The sequence below is a fragment of the Bubalus bubalis genome, chromosome 8 (genome assembly GCF_019923935.1).
Source record: "Bubalus bubalis isolate 160015118507 breed Murrah chromosome 8, NDDB_SH_1, whole genome shotgun sequence".
In the NCBI taxonomy this organism is placed as follows: Eukaryota; Metazoa; Chordata; class Mammalia; order Artiodactyla; family Bovidae; genus Bubalus; species Bubalus bubalis.
The window spans coordinates 43,299,643-43,313,819 of NC_059164.1; the positions used below are offsets into that span (position 1 = coordinate 43,299,643).

Genomic DNA, 14,177 nt, shown 5'->3' on the forward strand with positions numbered 1-14,177 from the left:
ATGTACCCTAATGTGTGTGGATCATCACAATTAGGCAGGTCTTTAATATTCATCTCTATGAATATGATGAAAATACTCTGCCACTGATACTTTTCCAAGTTGAATAATACAAAAATGTGACCTAGATGGTACTGGAGACAGTTTCCATGTAGGGTAAGTAAAACCAAGACAGTCATTCTGACTGACCCTAGGTTGTCCTATAGCCGATTAAGGAGGTAGGGCCCAGAAAGTCTTCCTCTTCGTCTAAATGTAGATCACACTTGACTGGCTCTGGTAAACTGGCCATGACTTAATGTTTCATTTTACACAATCCCACTGCATGTGAAAGCCAGCCCACATGCTTAGCAATGAAGCTACTGATGACAAAACCAGATCCTGCTAGGAGCTCAGCTATCTTGTCTCTGTGGCTCTTCCAGTCAAAACTAGGTTTACTTTTCTGACAACCTCTTTTAGTCGCCATGTTAGATGACTTGAAATTGTACTTCAGTGTATGCTTCAAACAGTTTATGACTTTCCTGACCTGCAGCCTCCCTTGTTAATTTGTCATAACATCTGCCCAGGCTCCCTGTCATCACTTCCTTTGGCACTTGACAATCTCAGTGCAGTGAAGCTGGGATTAGGTCTGGTTTCATGGCTGTGAAGCAAATGTTCCTGCAGTCATCATCAAGTTGCATTTCTTAAACCTCTACCCTAGTGTTAGTTAATCATAGACATACTTTCTGGCTCTTTGAAGTGAAGGATAGTCGGCAGATTTTGCAGAAAGTGAACAGAGACATTTTGGCCTCGCAACAAGGCCAATTCTCTCCAAATCCAAGGGACGTTGGCTTTTACAATATATTTTTACTCCAAATGGAGATTTGGAAATCCTCTACCTTCTTAGATGAGGAAAGAACAGAACATAGTGGAATGGACTTGAATTTTGAGTTTAGCAGGTCAGTCCTCTGGCTGTATGATCTTGAGCAACTTTGCTTATTTCTTAGAACTTGTTCCTTCATTTGTGAAGTGGGGTAATACATTTCTTACAGGGCTGTTGTGAGAATGTGGAAACATGTAAAACACATTGCAGGTGCTCAGATGTTAGTTCCCTTCCCTTATTGACTAGGAATAGCTATGAATCTGTGAAACAGGTTGTCAGTACATACTAGGACTCAGAAAGTAAGTTCTTTAATAATAGCCTGAATCTTGGTCAATACTGGCTCAGCCACAAGGGCTTGGGTAATTGTTTTGTTGCCTTGAACTTCCTTTGGCACAGGGCCCCACCCACCCCACATGAAAATGAATACTACTGAGCAGCCAAATGTTCCTCAGTTGTAAGCACTCTCAACACAAAGGTGTACAAAGGAATTTAATGACCAGAAAGCAAAGGACTGCAATTGAGTATTTCATGTGAAGAGCAAGATTCCCAATAAATCCAAGGACTCTCATATGCCATGTCCTTAGCATGACTATCTTCCCTTCTCTTTTTATAGTCCGCAATGATAGGAGGAGACAAGGAGGGGTAGATACAGAATGTTCCTGTTTGGGGCTCATTGAAAGCCTCTGATGCAGCTTCCTGCCAGACCGTCACTTTCTCTTTGCTGGAGATTTTTCACAACTACAATAACATCGTAACTTGAACTTCTGAAAATCACAAATTAGATAGAAGCTGGCTGGGCTTTAGATCCCACCTATGCAGAGGGAGATGAACCATCCAACTTAGACTTGAGATATGCTGATCACTATCATCCATATCAGTTACTAAAACAGAATCTCTAATCTTTATGAGCAAGACATGGTGGACTCATAGTCTTATGGCTGTGTTTACTCCAAAGAACATATTCTTATGAATTTTTTAAAATTTCAATCTTTTGATTAATTTGGGCTGTTGTCCACACAACCTCCCTTCTAATCCAAATTCGACAGGTATAACTATTTGAATATATTTTACTTTAAGCATACTGAATAGAGATATGAAAATCAGAATTTGTATAAAATATAATGTAATTTAAAGGCTGGTTATTAACTTTATAAAAAAGAGTTCCTTCTCTAGTTGAAAGTTCCTTAGCTCAATGGGAAAGACAGGCAGGGCTACATGGGAAGAGCTCTAATCTAGAGCAATCCTAGGGCCATCACCAACTATTTTTATCTTGTTAGTTATATCAGATAATTCTTTGGCCCTCAAAGAATTTCTTAATATTGGAAAGTTTAGCAAGATATTCTCCATTGTTTCTCCTGTAAATTCGAGTTATAGGAACTCATTTCTTGTGTCAATCAAGGCCCAGATTTCTTTCTTGGACATTGAGTTATGTCCAATAACTCATGGAATTCTTAGTGGAGTCAGGAATTTCCCAAGCTCTATTTCCCATAATTCCTGAGTTCTACCATTAAGCATCACTGGTAACCGAGTTCTAAATATTTTAACAACAGCAATATAACATTAAATTTAATGGCATATGGAGAAAAAACAGTTCAAATTAAAAACATGCTAATATGTTTCATATGATAATAAGCTTATTCAGTAAACTTGCGAAGTTTCTAATAATGTTATATGTTATAACTAATATTTGTATCTTTTTGTTTCCAACTAATGCAGTATTATGTTTTACATTTGTATCTATAAAATCCATTGAGCAGTGCCTTTCCCATTTGATTCAAATGTGTGCAAGTTGACACTAGTGAGGTCAATTTCCTTTAAATCACACCTGCCATAATACATGATTTGAGACCTAAATTTAAATTCATACTGCATTACAATTCCCTTGCCTTTTTCTGATTCATTTAAGAAGGTTGATAGTATTACTCAAATTTTTTAACATTTTGGATAACTCATTATTTAAAACAAATTTGAGAACCGAAACTCCACTAATCATTAGAATGACTTTAAAAGTGACTCACCGAGTTTGGTGGTCAGCCTATTTTTTAAAAACTTGGTTCGAATGGAAAATTGAAAAAGCAAAAGGCTATTAATAATGACAGGAGGTGGGTGTATGAACAGGTGTAGTAGATTGTGGTGAGAAAGATGTGAAATTGGTGCATTTCTAAAGAACCACATCCCCATCCCCATTTTTTTTGTCACCTTCTTCGCAAACAGTGGTTTTATGATTCAGAAAAATATGTACTGAATATTGAGACTACACCATCAAAATATTTTTCATTCAAGAGGCTGAAAAGATTTCAGTATAAAGTTTTAGTACTCAAAAGTAAGAATGAGTATTATTTGTTTTAACCTGAACTTTATACCAATAAAGGAGATCAAATATTTTCATAAGTATTTATAATGACCATGACCAGAAGGTCCTTCATTTCCCACATCCATGCAGTTATCAGGTCTTACTGGCTCTATGTCCTAAACATCTTCAGTTTCATCCTCTTTTCTCTGTCTTTACTGTCACCACCTATTCTCATGCCATTATCATTTCTTATGATTCCATCAGCTCCCAACTATTTTATTTCCAATATTGAGTCTTCATTCTGTGAAAAACTACTGACCTTCTGAAATACAAGTCTGATTATGGCTGTCTTCTGTTAAAAAGGTTTCAGTGAATTCCCATTGCCTTAAAAATAAAATTCAAACCTTCAGCGTGACATGGAAGATTCTTTATGATCTGACATTTGTGCTTCTGTTCAGCCTTATCCTCTCTGTTCCACTCTCCAACTTAACTTCTTGGTCATGCTAAACCAAAATTTAGCTTCCTAAATGCACCCTGTTTTTTCACCATACTTCTCTGCATGTACTGCTCCTCTTGCTTGCAATGGCGTCCTCACTTTTTCATCTGGGAAACTCTTACTCATACTTTAAGACTCAGCCACCATCTCCTTTCTTCACCTCTAATCAGTCTTCCAGTTTGGTGTTCCTCCAGTACATTCCCGCAGGTGCCCCGCTGCCTTCTTCGTTCTGTCTGGATTGTACCTCGTCACGCACTGTAGTACAGTTGTCCACTCTGTCTATATTGAGCTCTCTCAGAGGGAGAAGATTGTATCTTGTTTATCCTTTTCTCTCAGCACTTAGCATAATGCCTGGCACAGAGTAGGCCCTCTGTAAATGTATGTTAAGATAACCAATGTATAAATACCCTGGGAAAGAAAAATTCAACACGGAGCAGCTTTAAAATGGGATAATTATGACAGTTGTTCAGATTGTTTTCAGTGCTATTGAAACTGCTATGTTTTACAATAGAAAGGCTAAAAAAGTATAAAAACTCACAGTAAACATTATTTTTACTTGACTAGAAAGAACCACATTAAAATCTTTCTTGATACACTTTTTATTTTACTTAGAAAAAAAAGCTTTTTCTCCCCCTCCATAATTTTGTAAATTCATAATTCCCTTTCTCAAACTGCACTTGTCACTGGCGTCTTAAATCTGTGAAACCTTACCAATCCCAGTTAAAATAGTAGAGGTAACTATTGTTTGCACTTCAACAACCACTGTCTAGAGTAACTAGAAATTCTTCTAGTTGTATTTTCACAATGTAATTCTGTGAAAAACCCAAGTCCCAAAACAATATACTTTCATAGGGAGAAAGAGTAGGCACAGCAAGGATGAATCTTCATAAACTTGGGCATCCAGAAAGTATTATCTTATTATTTTTTTTTTTTTAATATGATGATCATTCTAAGAACTTAATTTCTACGTAAGCAACCCACTCCAGTATTCTTGCCTGGGAAATTCCGTGGACAGAGGAACCTGGCGGACTGCAGTCCACTGGGTCACAAGAGTTGGATGCAACTTAGTGACTAAACCACCACCACCAAGATACTGAAAACGAAAGTTGAAGCATGTAGCTTTCTACCAGAACCAAGTGATGGAAATTATTATCTAGGCTCCAAAGCACATAATATGCCTTCTGGGGAGTTCAAACCAATTTCAAGTGAGTTAAGAATGTTATACAAGGTTAATGCATGTAATGAATTCTGTGTAAATTAAAATATTGTATAAAGTTCAAAGTGTGTAATATTGTGTTGAACAATAAAAATTTTCAATGTCAAAAATAAATTATTTTTAAATTGTCAGCACTGTATCTGCCAAACCAAGGATGTCTGCAGGACACATTCAGCTTCCTGGTAACACGTTTGGACCTGTTGATCCATACTTTGATTAATCAGTTTCCAGTGTTTCCTAACATATTTGACACCAGTATACAAGTAAAAGTATGAAAATATTGTACAGCATATTCAAAGCTTCTTGTTGCCTAGAGGTATCTCAAATATGGCCTCCTAATGCTTAGTTCTCAGCCCTCCCCCCTAAATTATTGAGGGGTTGAAGAGCTATGTTGGGTACCCCTTCATTGCATCTCTTTGCAGTGCCCACTAGGTGTGGCCCAGCCTACAGTAGAAAGCATTGAATAGTGTTTGGAGAAAATGAGATGACAGTAACTTTTGGTGATGGTGTAATAGGGAAGAGGGGATGGAGGGAGGAGAAATCTGAAAATGTGGAGAAGTATTTGGTAGGAAGCAGGGACGGTGGCTGGCTAGAGCACCTCAATGAACAACCTGAGTCCTGAGTGGTAGTGTAATTCCCTCAAAGGTCGTTGTACCTCTGAGGCCTGGCACAGAAGCTGACATAGTGAAAGTCGCTCAGTTGTGCCCGACTCTTTGTGATCCCATGGACTATATGGTCCATGTAATTCTGTAGGCCAGAGTACTGGAGTGGGTAACCTTTCCCTTCTCCAGGGGATCTTCCCAACCCAGGGATCAAACCCAGGTCTCACACATTGCAAGCGGATTCTTTACCAGCTGAGCCACAAGGGAAACCCAAGAATACTGGAGTGGGTAGCTTATCTCACCAGTGGATCTTCCCAACCCAGGAATCAAACTGGAGTCCCCTGCATTGCAGGCAGACTCTTTACCACTGAGCTATCGGGAAGCTGACATAAAAGTGCCTAAAAAATGTTTGTTCAATAAATGAAATACAATACCAAATTGTTGATTCCAGGAGTGGCCTCAACTCTACCTTGGGGGGAATAAGGTAAGAGTAGTTCCTTATCTGTCCCACCCATGAATAATTAACCTCTCCTTCCTCCTTCTTCTCACCACACCCACTTCCCTGGAGAATTCTTTATCCTTAGAGATCAGACTCTTTTTCTATAACCCTCAAAAAATATTCCCAGATTTATGTTTTCTTTCCTCTCTCTCTCTTTCCCCTTCCCCCCCATGATAAGGTTAAATGAAAGAAAGGAAATACTAGTTGGTTTAAACCAAGTAAGGGTGCACAAAGACTTCTAAGGGATAAGAAAGCCAAAAAACAGAATTACTGGATGGACCCAGCTTCTGGATTTCAACTTCCTTCATTCTGCTTAAAACTGATCTGCTCCAGGACACCCCCTCACTGCACTCCTTTCTCCTTTCTCATCTCCCCTTGCATAATCTCCATCCCCTCCACCTCCCACATTAAGAAAAAAAGACTTCCCCCCCTCTGAGATGTTACAGCTCTTTGCCTTGGGGTAGAGGAACTTCTGAAGTGCCAGGCAATTCAAATTATTGCTGTGGACAGTGAGCAAGAGGAATAATTATAATAATCCTTTTGAAACTCAAAAGGGTTTTCACTACTTTCCACAAAATTAAAGGAGAAATTAATTGAGTGGTCAATTGGTGACTCATTAAAGATAATTTTTAATTATCTATTACTATATGATTTTAATTATATAACTCTTAGAGGTTCAAATAATTGTAGGTTATCCCTATAATAAAACTCCTTTCAGTCCCATCTTCTGATTTATGTGAATAAGTTTTTTCAGAGCTTCGCTAGTGGTCCAGTGGCTGGGACTCCACACTCCCTGTACACGGCTCCTGGGTTCCATCCTTGGTTGGAAAACTGGATCCCACATGCTGCAACTAACTCCTGACACAGTTAAATAAATTAAGTAGTTTAAAAAAATAGAAAAGAACAAAATATATGTCTAAATTCTGGCAATGTGTAATATTAGTTCATAGATGCATGTTGTTGTACAGTCTCTTAAGTTGTATCTGACTCTGCAACCCCATGGACTGCGGCACACTGGGCTTCCCTGTCCTTCACTGCCTTCCAGAGTTTGCTCAAATTCATGTCCATTGAGTTGGTGATGCTATCTAACCATCTCATCCTCTGCTGCCACAAACGCATACACTAATTGAAAAAAGGCCCCTTCATGGTAGGTGGTGGTAGTGGTGGTGGTGGTTTAGTCACTAAATCTTTTCTGACTCTTGTGACCCCATGTACGGTGGCCACCAGGGTCCTCTGTCCATGGGATTTCCCAGGCAAGAATACTGGAGTGGATTGCCATTTTCTTCTCCAAAGGATCTTCCCGACCCAGGGATTTAACCTGGGTCTCCTGCATTGCAGGCAGATTCTTTACCACTGAGCCACAGGGAAGCTCCTCAGGGTGTATAAAGGGTGGCAAAATAGGTGAAGGAGATTAAGAGGTACAAATCTCCAGTTATAAAATCAATAAGCCACAGGGATGTAATATTCAGAATAAGGTATATAGTCACTAATACTGTAATAACTTTATGTGGAGAGAGATGATTCCTAGATTTATCATGGTAATCATTGTATAATGTATGCAAATGTCAAATCACTATGTAGTATACCTGAAGTCAACATAATATTGAACACTAACTGTATTTCAGCTTTAAAAAGTGAAACCTCATCTGCTTCCAGGGAGTATCAATAAATAATGACTAAAACTTTTTTAATCAACAAGTAGCAATATAAGTATGTTATTTGGACATACGGAGGTAAAAATAGAAGTAGTTGCCTGTTGAAAATGGGAAGTGGGGGGAAGGCATGTAATACTTTGTTATATGTCTTCTAGGGCAATTTGATGCTGTTTAAACCATGAAGAAGGCTTCCCTGGTGGCTCAGATGGTGAAAAACCCACCTGTTCACCTGCAAAGCAGGAGACTTGGGTTCGATCCCTGGATTGGGAAGATTTGCTGGAGGAGGGCATGGCAACCGACTCCAGTATTCTTGCCTGGAGAATCCCCATGGACAGAGGAGCCTTGCGGGCTACAGTCCACGGGGTTGCAAAGAGTTGGACATGACTGAGCAACTAACCATGCAAACCTTAAGATGTGTAACTTTAATATTAGAAAAGCTAATAAAATAACACATGCTTATCATACCTTTCGGAGAAGGCAATGGCACCCCACTCCAGTACTTTTGCCTGGAAAATCCCATGGATGGAGGAGCCTGGTAGGCTGCAGTCCATCAGGTCGCTAAGAGTCGGATACAACTGAGCGACTTCACTTTCACTTTTCATTTCATGCATTGGAGAAGGAAATGGCAACCCACTCCAGTGTTCTTGCCTGGAGAATCCCAGGGACGGGGGAGCCTGGTGGGCTGCCATCTATGGGGTCGCACAGAGTCAGACACGACTGAAGTGACTTAGTAGTAGTAGTAGTAGTATCATACCTTTATTGGAGTAGTAAATAAATAACAGAATCTTGAATTCATACACACAAAAAAAGACCCATTATCTCATTAAAACATATATTTATAATAAAATTTTAACTTTGCACATTTAACACTTATTTGTGTTGTTTATGTTCTTTGATCATTTTAATCTATTTATTAACTGTAATGGTAACTAAATACAAAAGAAAAAGTAACACAGCTTTATAGAACCAGATAATATATCAATTTGCATTCAGATTGTTATTGAAAAAAATTGATAGTGATCAATCAAAGATTTTCAAACATCAAAACATGGCATAAGGGCTTCCCTGATGGCTCATTGGTAAAGAATCCACCTGCCAGTGCAGGAGACATGGGTTCAGTCCTTGATCCAGGAAGATCCCACATGCCGAGAAGCAACAAACCTGTGTGCTATAGCTATTGAGTCTGTGCTCTAGACCCGGGGAACCACAATTACTGAGCCTACATGCTGCAACTCCTGAAGCCTCTGTGTCCTAGAACCTGTGATCTGCAACAAGAGAAGCTTGTGCACCGGAAGTAGAGAACAAAGTCTGAGCAGCAACAAAGACCCAGCACAGCCAAAACAAAAAGAAATGAATAAATAAATAAATTTTAAATGGTCAATTAAAAGAAACATATCAATAGTTATGATACTCTGAATCACATCTCTTGCCATTATTTAAATTTGATGAAAAAATATATATGAATTTTAAAAGATATTAGAGAATATAAAGTTTTTCAAAGTTATTTTAGGGATGTTGCAAGCAGAGTCTTAAACACTGCTGTTTTAGGAGCCAGGCACCAAATCTTGGGACCAAATAAAATCCTATGTCCTTTTTTCAGTGGTTGGAGATAATCCATCTTTAGTATTGTAATAAATGGTCTTATTTTTCACTTTGGCAGTGAAGCAAATACTGAAGAATGCTGCAAGAAAATCTCAGTAATTAACTGTTATTCACATAGGAGAAAATGTCTAGGGTATTTAGCTTTAAATAACTTCTAAATGCAGATGATTCACGAACTTATAATTCTACCCCAGACCTCTTTTCTGAGTTCTAGATTTACATTTCTAGCTACCTGTGACATATCCACATGGTATCTTCTCACAGGCAATTTGCCTATGTCATGTCCACAGTTACAATTCTGGTATCATGATTACCCTCTCTGGAGCCCCACACTGGTTTCTCTTCTCAATAAATATCCTTTCCATCAGAGTTTCAGGCACTGTTATCCCTTCTTCTGTCACAGTGACAGCTGCCACCACTGATACTCCTAGATTACTTGGAGTCTAAAATGGGAAAAAAAGAAATGGAAAAAAAATTAAAACACTAGGTGATTTCTTCTGTCTTCTTTGAGCATTAGAGATCCTCTTTCTTTTTCTTGGGCCAGAACTAGAGGCTTCTGGAGTCTCTCTGTCCAGGACCAGGTCCCAGTTCTGGTTTCAGTCTTCCCTGAGTCCAGACTAGGAGATACTGGGAGGGAAAAAAAGAAAACAAAACACAGGAAACTCCCTGCTGATTTAGCAGGATTTCACATTCTCATCTTCTTTTCCAACCTGACTACTATATTTCATTTTAGAGCAGTCGTTTATTCTGTCCACGTTATATCTCCATTCAGTGGGAAAGACAGGAGGGAGTCACTTACCCTCAACTAGAACCTCTGTATTCTGCATCTTCACTTCTTTTTCACAAGCATTTTCCATTTTATAAAATAGTTAATAGGCACCTACCACACTCTTGATCAGACATTTAAGCTGCTTTCAGTTTCTCCATATTATAAACTATAGTGAATGTATACTTAGAACTCAGGAGAATCTCTTTTTGTGGGGCTTAGGTCTCCCAAGCAGATTTGTACTATAATGAGACTTCTTCTATTCACCATCAGGATCTCTCTTCTATTAAATGAATCTGCTGCTAAGTCACTTCAGTCATGTCTGACTCTGTGCAACCCCATAGATGGCAGCCCACCAGGCACCACCATCCTTGGGATTCTCCAGTCAAGAACACACTGGAGTGGGTTGCCATTTCCTTCTCCAATGCATGAAAGTGAAAAGTGAAAGTGAAGTCGCTCAGTCGTGTCCGACTCTTAGCGACCCCATGGACTGCAGCCCACCAGGCTCCTCCATCCATGGGATTTTCCAAGCAAGAGTACTGGAGTGGGGTGCCATTGCCTTCTCCGTTAAATGAATCTAGTAGGTATTAATTTATAAACAAGATCAAGGAACTCTGTTATGGTACAATAGTTCGCATTTAGGGACAAATGTTGTATGTGACCTTTAAGACCACAACTGTCTTTTTGCAATGTAATTTGAAGGTGTAGTAGTGGTCCAACTGCAAGTCTGACCATTGTTGATAAGACCCTCGGATGCTGGATAGTGCCATAAAAAAAATCAGTCTCCCCCTGACTCTCTCTGTCTCTCCAGGGCAGCCTGGCGCAATAGGCTGCAGGTCAGTGTGATGTGTTACACCTTCTAAAACCTAGAGAAAGCACTGCTTTCCTCTCCTATGGGTCTGAGGCAGCCCCTGTGATCTTGAGAGACATCCAGATGCTCCCAGTTCTCTCCACTGTCAGGATGCTCTGCCTCTGTTGCTGGAGTGGTGACAGTTACAGACCTTTCTCGCTCTCAGGGTAGAGATTCTCATCTTTCCATCCCACTGAGTCAGCCAAGGGCTAGAGGTGGCAGAAAGCTTGCTTTTTGTTTTAGCATATATCATGATTCTGTATTGTCCATGTAAGGACTCACTTGATTAGAGGAAAAAGAACCAGATTTTAGTTCCAACTTGAGTAGTAGGAAATTTCTCTGATTTTCTTCTGTCAGATTAATCTCTCTATATGGTTAGATTTCTCTCCAGAAAGATGGTACCAACTTTTCATTTGTACTAATCATATATGAAAATGCCTGTCTCACCATACCCTTGCACATAATTATAATTTTTAATATTCATTAATTTGACAGAAGAAAGGTGGCAGTTTCTTACTTTAAATGTGTATTTCTTTAATTGCCTGTGGAATGGAATATTTTCTGATATTCATTGCCAATTGAATTCCTTTTGTGAATTTTCTATTTTTGTTTATTGCCTATTTGTCCACAATTTTTTGTTATATTTTTAATGATTTAACACTTTATATTGATCATTCAGAAAAATCAGAGTGAAAATATAGAGAAACATAGGTGGTAGAATTTGACTGCCAATGCAGGAGACATAAAAGCCATGGGTTCATTCCCTGGATCAGCAAGATCCCCTGGAGGAAGGCATAGCAACCCACTCCAGCATTCTTGCCTGGAGAATCCCATGGACAAAGGAGCCTGGTGAGCTACAGTCCATGGGGTTGCAAAGAGTCAGACATGACTGAAGTGACTGCATGCAATGCAATCCTCGTCTCCAGTTCTGATCATTTTGCTGCATTGTTTATTCTGTGGTGGCAAAGTTTCCATTTATAACTGAAATCTAGAAAGACTCCAAAACTCTAAGTTGAGGTAGTGGTCTAAGTTTTCTTCTTCCAACTCTTTGATCAAGCAGGTTACCAATGCTCTTCTTCCTGCTCTGCCTGCCCTCTGGTGGAGGTGCCAAAGAGCAGACTAGGAGAGCAAGCCAACTATAAAAGGGGGTGGGTTGGGGGGAAGACCGTGTTATGCCTAAATGGCATCCAGCCCCTGAATCTTTAAAGAACCAGTGTTTGACTTAATAAACCTCTGTTCCTTGGCTTCTCTAACCTCAATTCGTGTCCCCACAATAGAATCTATCATAAGGCAATTGTTCCCAAACTGGTACTTCGCCATAGATACTGCTCTGCACCTTTGGTTTTGTTGACCTGATAATTCTTGCACAGGGAAAACATTTTCTTTCCCAATTTTATATCTGGAAAAAACACAAGTTGGTGAATTAGAAAGAGCTGGGAAGTGAGGGTTCCGTTCCCAGCTCTGTTGTTGTTCAGTCACCCAGTCATGTCCAACTCTTTGCGACCCCATGGACTGCAGCATGCCAGGTGTCACTGCCCTTCACTATCTCCCAGAATTTGCCTAAGTTCACGTTCATTGCATTGGTGATACCGTCCAGCCGTTTCATCCTCTGATGCCCTCGATCTTTTCCAGCATCAGGGACTTTTCCAATGACTCTTCTGTGTGCATCAGAGACCAAAATAATGGAGCTTCAGCTTCAGGATCAGTCCTTCCAGTGAATATTCAGGGTTGATCTCCATTAAGATTGACTGGTTTTATCTCCTTGCTGTCGATAGGACTTTCAGAAGCCTTCTCCAGCACAACAGTACGAAGACATCAATTCTTTGGCATTCTGACTTCTTTACAGTCTGTCTCTCACAGCTGTATGTGACCACTTGGAAGACCATAGCCTTGATTATATGAAGCTTTGTTGGCAGAGTAATGTCTCTGCTCTTCAACATACTGTCTAGGTTTGTCATCACTTTCCTGCCAAGAAGCACTTGTCTTCTGATTTCATGGCTGCAGTCACCATCCACAGTGATTTTGGAGCCCAAGAAGAAATCTGTCACTGCTTCCACCTTTTCCCCTTCTATTTGCCATGCAGTAATAGGGGCGGATGCCGTGATCTTATTTTTTTTAGTATTTAGTCTTAAGCTGGCTCTTTCACTCCCCTCCTTCACCCTCATCAAGAGGCTCTTTAGTTCCTCTTCACTTTCTGCATTTAGAGTGATATCACCTGGATATCTGAGGTTGTTGATGATTCTCTCTCCTATCTTGATTCCAGCTCGTAACTCATCCAGCCTAGCATTTCTCATGATGTGCTCAGCATATAGGTTAAACAAACAGAGTGACAGCAGATAGCCCTGTCATACTCCTTTCTCAATCTTGAACCAATCAGTTGTTTCATACAGGGTTCTAACAGTTGCTTCTTCTTCTTTTTTTAATTGTTTAGTTTTTATTTCATAATCATAAATTTAACTTTGCAATCCAGCTAAACTTGGAGGGGGATAAGGAAAATATAGAACCCAAAGAACTATAGCAAAAGCACAAAAATTATAGGATATTTCAAGCAGATGGGGGTTAAGGGGTGCTCTCCTGGGCTACAGAAGGAATGGTCTGGTGGTTAAGTAAAACACAAGTAAAATTTATTAGATTTGTCCGCAGTCAGTAATGGTGATTTTCTTGCTGGTCTTGCCATTCCTGGACCCAAAGCAGTCCATGGCTTCCACAATATCCATGCCCTCTTTCATCTTGCCAAAGACCACATGCTTGCTGTCCAACCAGTCAGTCTTGGCAGTTCAGATGAAAAACTGGGAACCATTTGTGTTGGGGCCAGCATTTGCTGTGGACAAGATGCCAGGACCTGTATGCTTCAGAATGAAATTCTCATCATCAAATTTCTCACCATAGATGGGCTTGCCACCAGTACCATTATGGCATGTGAAGTCACCACCCTGGCACATAAATCCCGGAATTATTCTGTGAAAGCAGGAACATTTATAACCAAATCCTTTCTTCCCAGTGCTCAGAGCACGAAAGTCTTCTGCTGTCTTTGGAACTTTGCAAACAGCTTGAAAGAGACGCAGCCCAAGGGCTCACCATCAACAGCGATGTCGAAGAACACTGTGGGGTTGACCATGGCTAGACAGCATGGGAGGCTCTGGGGTGGCGGCATCTGCAAGGCCCAACTGTTGCTTCTTGACCCACATACAGGTTTCTCAGGAGACAGTAAGATGGTCTGCTATTCCCATCTCTCTAAGAACTTTCCACAGTTTGTCATGATCCAAGCAGTCAAAGGCTTTAGTGTAGTCGATGGAACAGAGGTAGATGTTTTTGAAATTCCCTTGCTTTCTCTAAACCAGA

General features: G+C 40.0%; 1 pseudogene; it reads right to left on the bottom strand.

The window, feature by feature from the left end:
- Nucleotides 1-13,462: 13,462 nt before the first annotated feature.
- On the bottom strand, nt 13,463-13,953 carry LOC102396733 (annotated as a pseudogene).
- Between the last annotated feature and the right edge of the window lie 224 nt (nt 13,954-14,177).